Source organism: Herpailurus yagouaroundi, unplaced genomic scaffold, assembly GCF_014898765.1.
Source record: "Herpailurus yagouaroundi ecotype Mexico unplaced genomic scaffold, PumYag 190, whole genome shotgun sequence".
In the NCBI taxonomy this organism is placed as follows: Eukaryota; Metazoa; Chordata; class Mammalia; order Carnivora; family Felidae; genus Herpailurus; species Herpailurus yagouaroundi.
In genome coordinates, this window is record NW_024412421.1 from 2,343,984 (window position 1) to 2,351,217 (window position 7,234).

The 7,234-nt window shown below is 38.3% G+C and overlaps 1 pseudogene; it reads right to left on the reverse strand.

Moving 5' to 3' along the window:
* Nucleotides 1-3,518: 3,518 nt before the first annotated feature.
* On the reverse strand, nucleotides 3,519-4,966 carry LOC121010004 (dnaJ homolog subfamily A member 1-like; annotated as a pseudogene).
* Nucleotides 4,967-7,234: the final 2,268 nt, after the last annotated feature.

Sequence of the window (7,234 nt, forward strand, 5' to 3'; positions counted from 1 at the left end):
TTAATTCTGATATCCAGATTTAAGTTTGTGAGCATGACTTTTAAACATACAATTAAAGCTATACATCATAATTTGCTATACTACCAACATTGAATTACAGTTACTTTGGAGTGTAAGTTAAATGGTTTAAAGTAAGCTGTAACATACCTAAAAAACACCTTCTTAGCTCATACATGCAAATTCACTTTTCCGTGTAAATATCTCTTTACTCTAAGTTACCCTGCTCCCGAAGTCACTACTCTGAAGCTTATCATGGTCCAGAGAGAAGGAATAAAAGTGTAACCAGGATATATATATATATTAAAAAAAAAAGATGTTTGGGGCGCCTGGGTGGCGCAGTCGGTTAAGCGTCCGACTTCAGCCAGGTCACGATCTCGCAGTCCGTGAGTTCGAGCCCCGCGTCAGGCTCTGGGCTGATGGCTCGGAGCCTGGAGCCTGTTTCCGATTCTGTGTCTCCCTCTCTCTCTGCCCCTCCCCCCTTCATGCTCTGTCTCTCTCTGTCCCAAAAATAAATAAACATTGAAAAAAAATAATTAAAAAAAAAATTAAAAAAATAAAAAAAATTAAAAAAAAAAGATGGCACAGCAGAAGGGAATGCAATTCTACAAGTGCAAGCCCTCAAATAGCAGATTATGATAAACCCCTTCTTTAGAAAGTTAGCCTTTCCACCATTGATACCACAGACCAAATTACACAGCATGCCATCTTCAAGTAACAGTTGAGGCAATAGAATAAATGCAGAAGCATCACAATGAATCTCAATAGAACTACAGGCCAACACTTCTCTACAATTTCGTTTTCTGGTTGCCAATTAAACACAAGTTTTAACTTCATAGCTTAACAATTAAGAATCATACACTGAAGTCAATACATATACCTAGCATTTTCAGTCTAAACTATTTCATGTACATAGAGCTGAATTGAATTACAAGGTAGGCCCTCTAAGAAATGCCAGGGGAGAGTTTTTTATTTTTATTTTCTTAAATTTTTTTAAATATGAAATTTATTGTCAAACTGGTTTCCATACAACACCCAGTGCTCATCCCAACAGGTGCCCTCCTCAATACCCATCACCCACCCTTCTCTCCCTCCTACCATTAGTTTGATCTCCCCCATCAACCCTCAGTTTGTTCTCAGTTTTTAAGAGTCTCTTATGTTTTGGCTCCTTCCCTCTCTAACCTCTTTTTTTTTCTTCCCCTCCCCAATGGTCTTCTGTTAAGTTTCTCAGGATCCACATAAGAGTGAAAACATATGGTATCTGTCTTTCTCTGTATGGCTTATTTCACTTAGCATAACACTCTCCAGTTCCATCCACATTTCTACAAAAAGCCATATTTCATTCTTTCTCATTGCCATGTAGTATTCCATTGTGTATATAAACCACACTTTCTTTATCCATTCATCAGTTAATGGACATTTAGGCTCTTTCCATAGTTTGGCTATTGTTGAAGTGCTACTATAAACATTGGGGTACAAGTGCCCCTGTTCATCAGCACTCCTGTATCCCTTGGGTAAATTCCTAGCAGTGCTATTGCTGGGTCATAGGGTAAGTCTATTTTTAATTTTTTGAGGAACCTCCACACTATTTTCCAGAGCAGCTGCCCCAGTTTGCATTCTCACCAATAGTTCAAGAGGGTTCCTGTTTCTTCACATCCTCGCCAGCATCTATAGTCTCCTGATTTGTTCATTTTGGCCACTCTGACTGGCATGAGGTGGTATCTGAGTGTGGTTTTGATTTGTATTTCTCTGATGAGGAGCGACATTGAGCATCTTTTCATGTGCCTGTTGGCCATCCGGATGTCTTCTTTAGAGAAGTGTCTATTCATGTCTTCTGCCCATTTCTTCACTGGATTATTTGTTTTTAAGGTGTGGAGTTTGGTGAGCTCTTTATAGATTTTGGATACTAGCCCTTTGTCCGATATGTCATTTGCAAATATCTTTTCCCATTCAGTTGGATTCATTCCTGGGCTGCAGGGCTGGCTCAACATTCGCAAATCAATGTGATACATCACATTAATAAAAGAAAAGATAAGAACCATATGATCCTGTCCATCGATGCAGAAAAAGCATTTGACAAAATTCAGCATCCTTTCTTAATAAAAACCCTCGAGAAAGTCGGGATAGAAGGAACATACTTAAACATCATCAAAGCCATTTATGAAAAGCCCACAGCTAATATCATCTTCAATGGGGAAAAACTGAGAGCTTTCCCCCTGAGATCAGGAACAGGACAGGGATGTCCACTCTCACCGCTGTTGTTTAACATAGTGTTGGAAGTGCTAGCTAGCATCAGCAATCAGACAACAAAAAGGAAATCAAAGGCATCAAAATTGGCAAAGATGAAGTCAAGCTTTCACTTTTTGCAGATGACATGATATTATACATGGAAAACCCGATAGACTCCACCAGAAGTCTGCTAGAACTGATGAATTCAGCAAAGTTGCAGTATACAAAAATCAATGTACAGAAATCAGTTGCATTCTTATACACTCATAATGAAGCATCAGAAAGACACATAAAGAAACTGATCCCATTCACAATTGCACCAAGGATCATAAAATACCTAGGAATAAAGCTAACCAAAGATGTAAAACATCTGTATGCTGAGAACTATAGAAAGCTTATGAAGGAAATTGAAGAGGATATAAAGAAATGGAAAAACATTCCATGTTCATGGATTGGAAGAATAAACATTGTTAAAATGTCAATACTACCCAAAGCTATCTACACATTCAATGCAATCCCAATCAAAATTGCACCAGTATTCTACTTGAGGCTAGAACAAGCAATCCTAAAACTTGTATGGAACCACAAAAGACCCCGAATAGCCAAGGTAATTTTGAAGAAGACCAAAGCAGGAGGCATCACAATCCCAGACTTTAGCCTCTACTACAAAGCTGTCATCATCAAGACAGCATGATATTGGCACAAAAACAGACACATAGACCAATGAAATAGAATAGAAACCCCAGAATTAGACCACAAAATTATGGCCAACTAATCTTTGACAAAGCAGGAAAGAATATCCAATGGAAAAAAGACAGTCTCTTTAACAAATGGTGCTGGGAGAACTGGACAGCAACACGCAGAAGGATGAAACTAGACCACTTTCTTACACCATTCACAAAAGCAAACTCAAAATGGATAAAGGAACTGTATGGGAGACAGGAAACCATCAAAACTCTAGAGCAGAAAGCAGGAAAATACCTCTCTGACCTCAGCCGCAGAAATTTCTTACTTGACACATCCCCAAAAGCAAGGGAATTAAAAGCAAAAATGGACTATTGGGATCTCATGGGGAGATTTTTTTTAAAGTACTTTTTACAAGTATTAAACTTATCTTGCACGCTGAAGTCATCATACATACAGGGCAAAGTCAGAGCTTTTATATTTTTTATTCTTCATTTAACTTTTAAAACACTACTATAGTTGAATATTAAAATAACAACAACAGCAAGTAGTGAGCTATGATTATAGTCCTTCACTCATTCATCACTGCATATAAAATGCCAGCAGTGTTATTCACTGGCCCCATTAAGAGGTTTGACACTGAACACCTCCCCTAGGGTGATGTTCATCATCCTCATACACTTCTCCATTGTAATGGCGCCATCTTTCCTGATTTGGATCAAAGTCCACCAGTTCTACCTGGTCCATTTCATCAGTCTTTTCTACTTCCTTCCTCTCAGGTAGGAGTTTTTCCAGCAAAGAGAGTTTATCAGGAGAGAGAAAGCCATTCTCAGGAAAGTTTACCTTAAATTTGATGATTAGGCAACACTTTTCATATGGTCTACGATTAATTGGCATGCCTTCATTCAGCACACACTTGATATCTCCATGTTTGACAATCTGACCTGGATGAGAGATAATGACAATTGTTCTGTTGTCAAGAGTAGACATTGGTTTTGAAAGCTGCACAGTGCTTCAACCAGCTGTATGTCCATACACATGAAAAGATCCTCTCCTTGGGGCGCCTGGGTGGCGCAGTCGGTTAAGCGTCCGACTTCAGCCAGGTCACGATCTCGCGGTCTGTGAGTTCGAGCCCCACGTCAGGCTCTGGGCTGATGGCTCAGAGCCTGGAGCCTGTTTCGGATTCTGTGTCTCCCTCTCTCTCTGCCCCTCCCCCGTTCATGCTCTGTCTCTCTCTGTCCCAAATAAATAAATAAACGTTGAAAAAAAAAGAAAAGAAAAGAAAAGAAAAGATCCTCTCCTTGCCTAGTAAAAACAGCATGGTCCTTCTGATCTAAAACAATGATAATATCTCCTGGTTCCAATCCAGGTTCTTGGTCTCCTTCACCATGGAATGTTATCTTCTGGTCATCTTTCATGACTTTGTCAATATAAACTTCTAGAATTTTCTTTTCTCGAACTATTTTCCTTCCATTGCAGCTTTTACATCTATCTTTAGGACTGATCCATTCCCCATGGCCCTGGCACTCCATGCAAACAGATTGAATTTGCTGAACCATTCCAGGTCCTATCTGATGAATTCTTATTTTCATTCCAGTACCTCAGCAATTGGGACAACATTCTACCACTCCTTTCTTACCACCCTGGCCTTCATATTCATCGCAAATCACATTCTTTTGCAGAGCTAGTTTTTTTGTTGTACCATTATACAAATCTTCTAAAGCTACAAAGAGCTGGTGCACAGCATTTTTACTTCTCCTTTCTCTCTGAATCCTTCCTCCTCCTCCAAAAAACATATCAAAGATATCCATGGGGGACCCAAAACCACCACCTTCTCCACCTTCTTTAATTGCCTGTTCTTCTCCTTTGTCATATAATTTCCTTTTCTTCGCATCAGAGAGCACTTCATAAGCTTGAGAAATCTGTTTAAACTTCTCTCCATTTGCATTCTTGTCAGGGTTGTACTTCAAAGACAATTTCCTGTAAGCCTTTTTCAATTCTTCCTGGTGGCATTGGGTTTGACCCCCAAAATGTAGTAAGTAGTTTCTTTCACCATTTTCTACAGCTGGTGAGGGGACTGAGGTCAGTGTGGGGGAGCGGGAAGGAGCACATTGCTGGGCGCAGCTCGGGCAGCCACCGCTTCTCCGTTTTTCACTGAACGTTCTAGAAAGTTCCCGTAACATTCTATTTTAAACTGATAATTTCAATCATGTACAAAAATTCTATCCTCTACAGCTCCATCCCCCCACTTCATGTCATTAATGTCAAAAATTATGTCTTATTTGTTGTATACCTATTAACATCGATTTATATCTTTTTTTGCTGGATTTTCACCTCTAATTTTATGCACCAAAAATCACAACAGTACAGTTTACTATAATTGTCCATATATTTACCTTTATTGGAGAACCTTATATTTTCATACAGCTTCAAGCTGCTTTCTACCATCTTTTTTTTTTTTTAACTTGAAGGACTCCCTTTAGCATTTCTTATAGGACAGGTCAGGTCTAGTGGTAAAGAACTCTCTCAGCTTTTGCTTTTCTGGGAAAATCTTAATTTCTCCATTTGGAAAGACAGTTTTGTCAGATACAGCATCCTTGATTGACATTTTTTTTTCCTTTCAGCATTCTGAATATATTATCCCTTCTTGCCTGTAAGTTGTCTGCTGATAATCTTACAGAGGCTTCCTTGTACATGACGAGTCAATTTTGTCTTGCTGCTTTCAAGATTCTCTCTTTGTTTCTTTGGGTTTATCCTATTTGGAATTTTTGAGGTTCTTGAATATGTATGAACTCATGAATATGAATGAAAATTTCTTTCCCAACATTTGGGAGTTTTCAGCCATTATTTTTTCAAATAAACTTTCTGTCCTGTCCCTTTCTCTCTTTTTTTTCTTCTTCTGAGATTCCCATCATACAGCTATTGATCTACTCTCTAGCATCCTATAAGTCCTTTAGGCTTTCTTCACTTCTCTCCATTCTTTTTTTCTTTTTGCTTCTCTAGCTGATCTCCAGTGACATATCTTCAAGTTCACTGGTTCCTTCTTCTGCATGGTCAAGTTTGATATTGAGACTCACTAGAAAAATTTTTTAGTTTAGTTATTGTAATTTTCAGCTCCATAATTTGTTTGGGTCTTCTTGATAGTTTCTCTTTGTTGATATTCTCATTTTGTTAGTGCAATGTTTTCCTAATTTCATTTAGTTTTCTATCAGTGTTCTCTTTTAGCTCAATGAGCATCTTTATGACAGTTAAGTTCTTTGTCAAGCAGCTTAGAGATCTACATTCATTTAAGGTCTGAAGTTTTATTTTGTTCCTTTGGGCCCTGTTTCCCTGTGTCTTTGTATGCCTTGTGATTTTTTTTTTTTTTTTTGAGATTTGTGCATTTGAATAAGCAGCTACCTCTCCAAATCTTTAAGTACTGGCTTTGTGCAGAGGAAGAATTTCATAATTAACCTGAGTAGAAGTTCTAAGACCGTTCAAACCTTTTCTGATGTCTTGTAACCCTTTATGTATGCATGCAGAACTGTAGCTGTAATGTCCTGAAATGCTTGCCTTTGTTTTCAGCAGCTTCCAAACTCTGTCACCAGTACCATCAATGTTGTAAGTCAGACAATACAGAAACCAATACCTCAGTCATCCCCCAGACAACCCAGAAAGTTGGATGCACAGTCCACCATTTTGTTTCAGACCCTAGGAAAGATCTCTGGTATTGGTATGGATGAATGTTGTGACTTGCTATGCTGGGTAGAGAGAGGTTATAGTTTTGCAAAATCTCATAAATTTTTCTACCTCTTACTCTGGAATTCTTTCTTGAATTTACATTGGCTTGAGTGCCATAGCTCTTCAACTGTATCCAGAGTTTTCACAGGGGTATCATGGTCCATATATTGTTGTTAATTTATTGTTACTGTGGAAGACAGAGGACCAGGATTTTCCTAGTCTGGCAACATGCTCTAACTAGTGTATACTTAAACAGAAGACTGGGTATCTAGGATGAGAAGCTCTTTATGGTCTATTATTTTGTACTATTTTAAATAATTCAAGCTATACTACTATTTAAAAGTTAAGTAACATTACTGAACAATTGATATGGCAGTGCTTATTATGGGTAAGCAGAGAAGAGAGAGATTATGAGGTGGTTTTCTGTTTGAAAAAAATTTTTCTAGCCAAGAAAAATGAATCTATTCTAGGTATCCAAATAAAGAGAATTTAATATGGAGGACTCATTACAAGGATATAAAGTTGCTTGGAAGATATGAGAAGACAAACAGGGTTAGTGAGGCAGCCCAGAGATTAGCAATTGCAGAGGCTAGAGTTGACCATG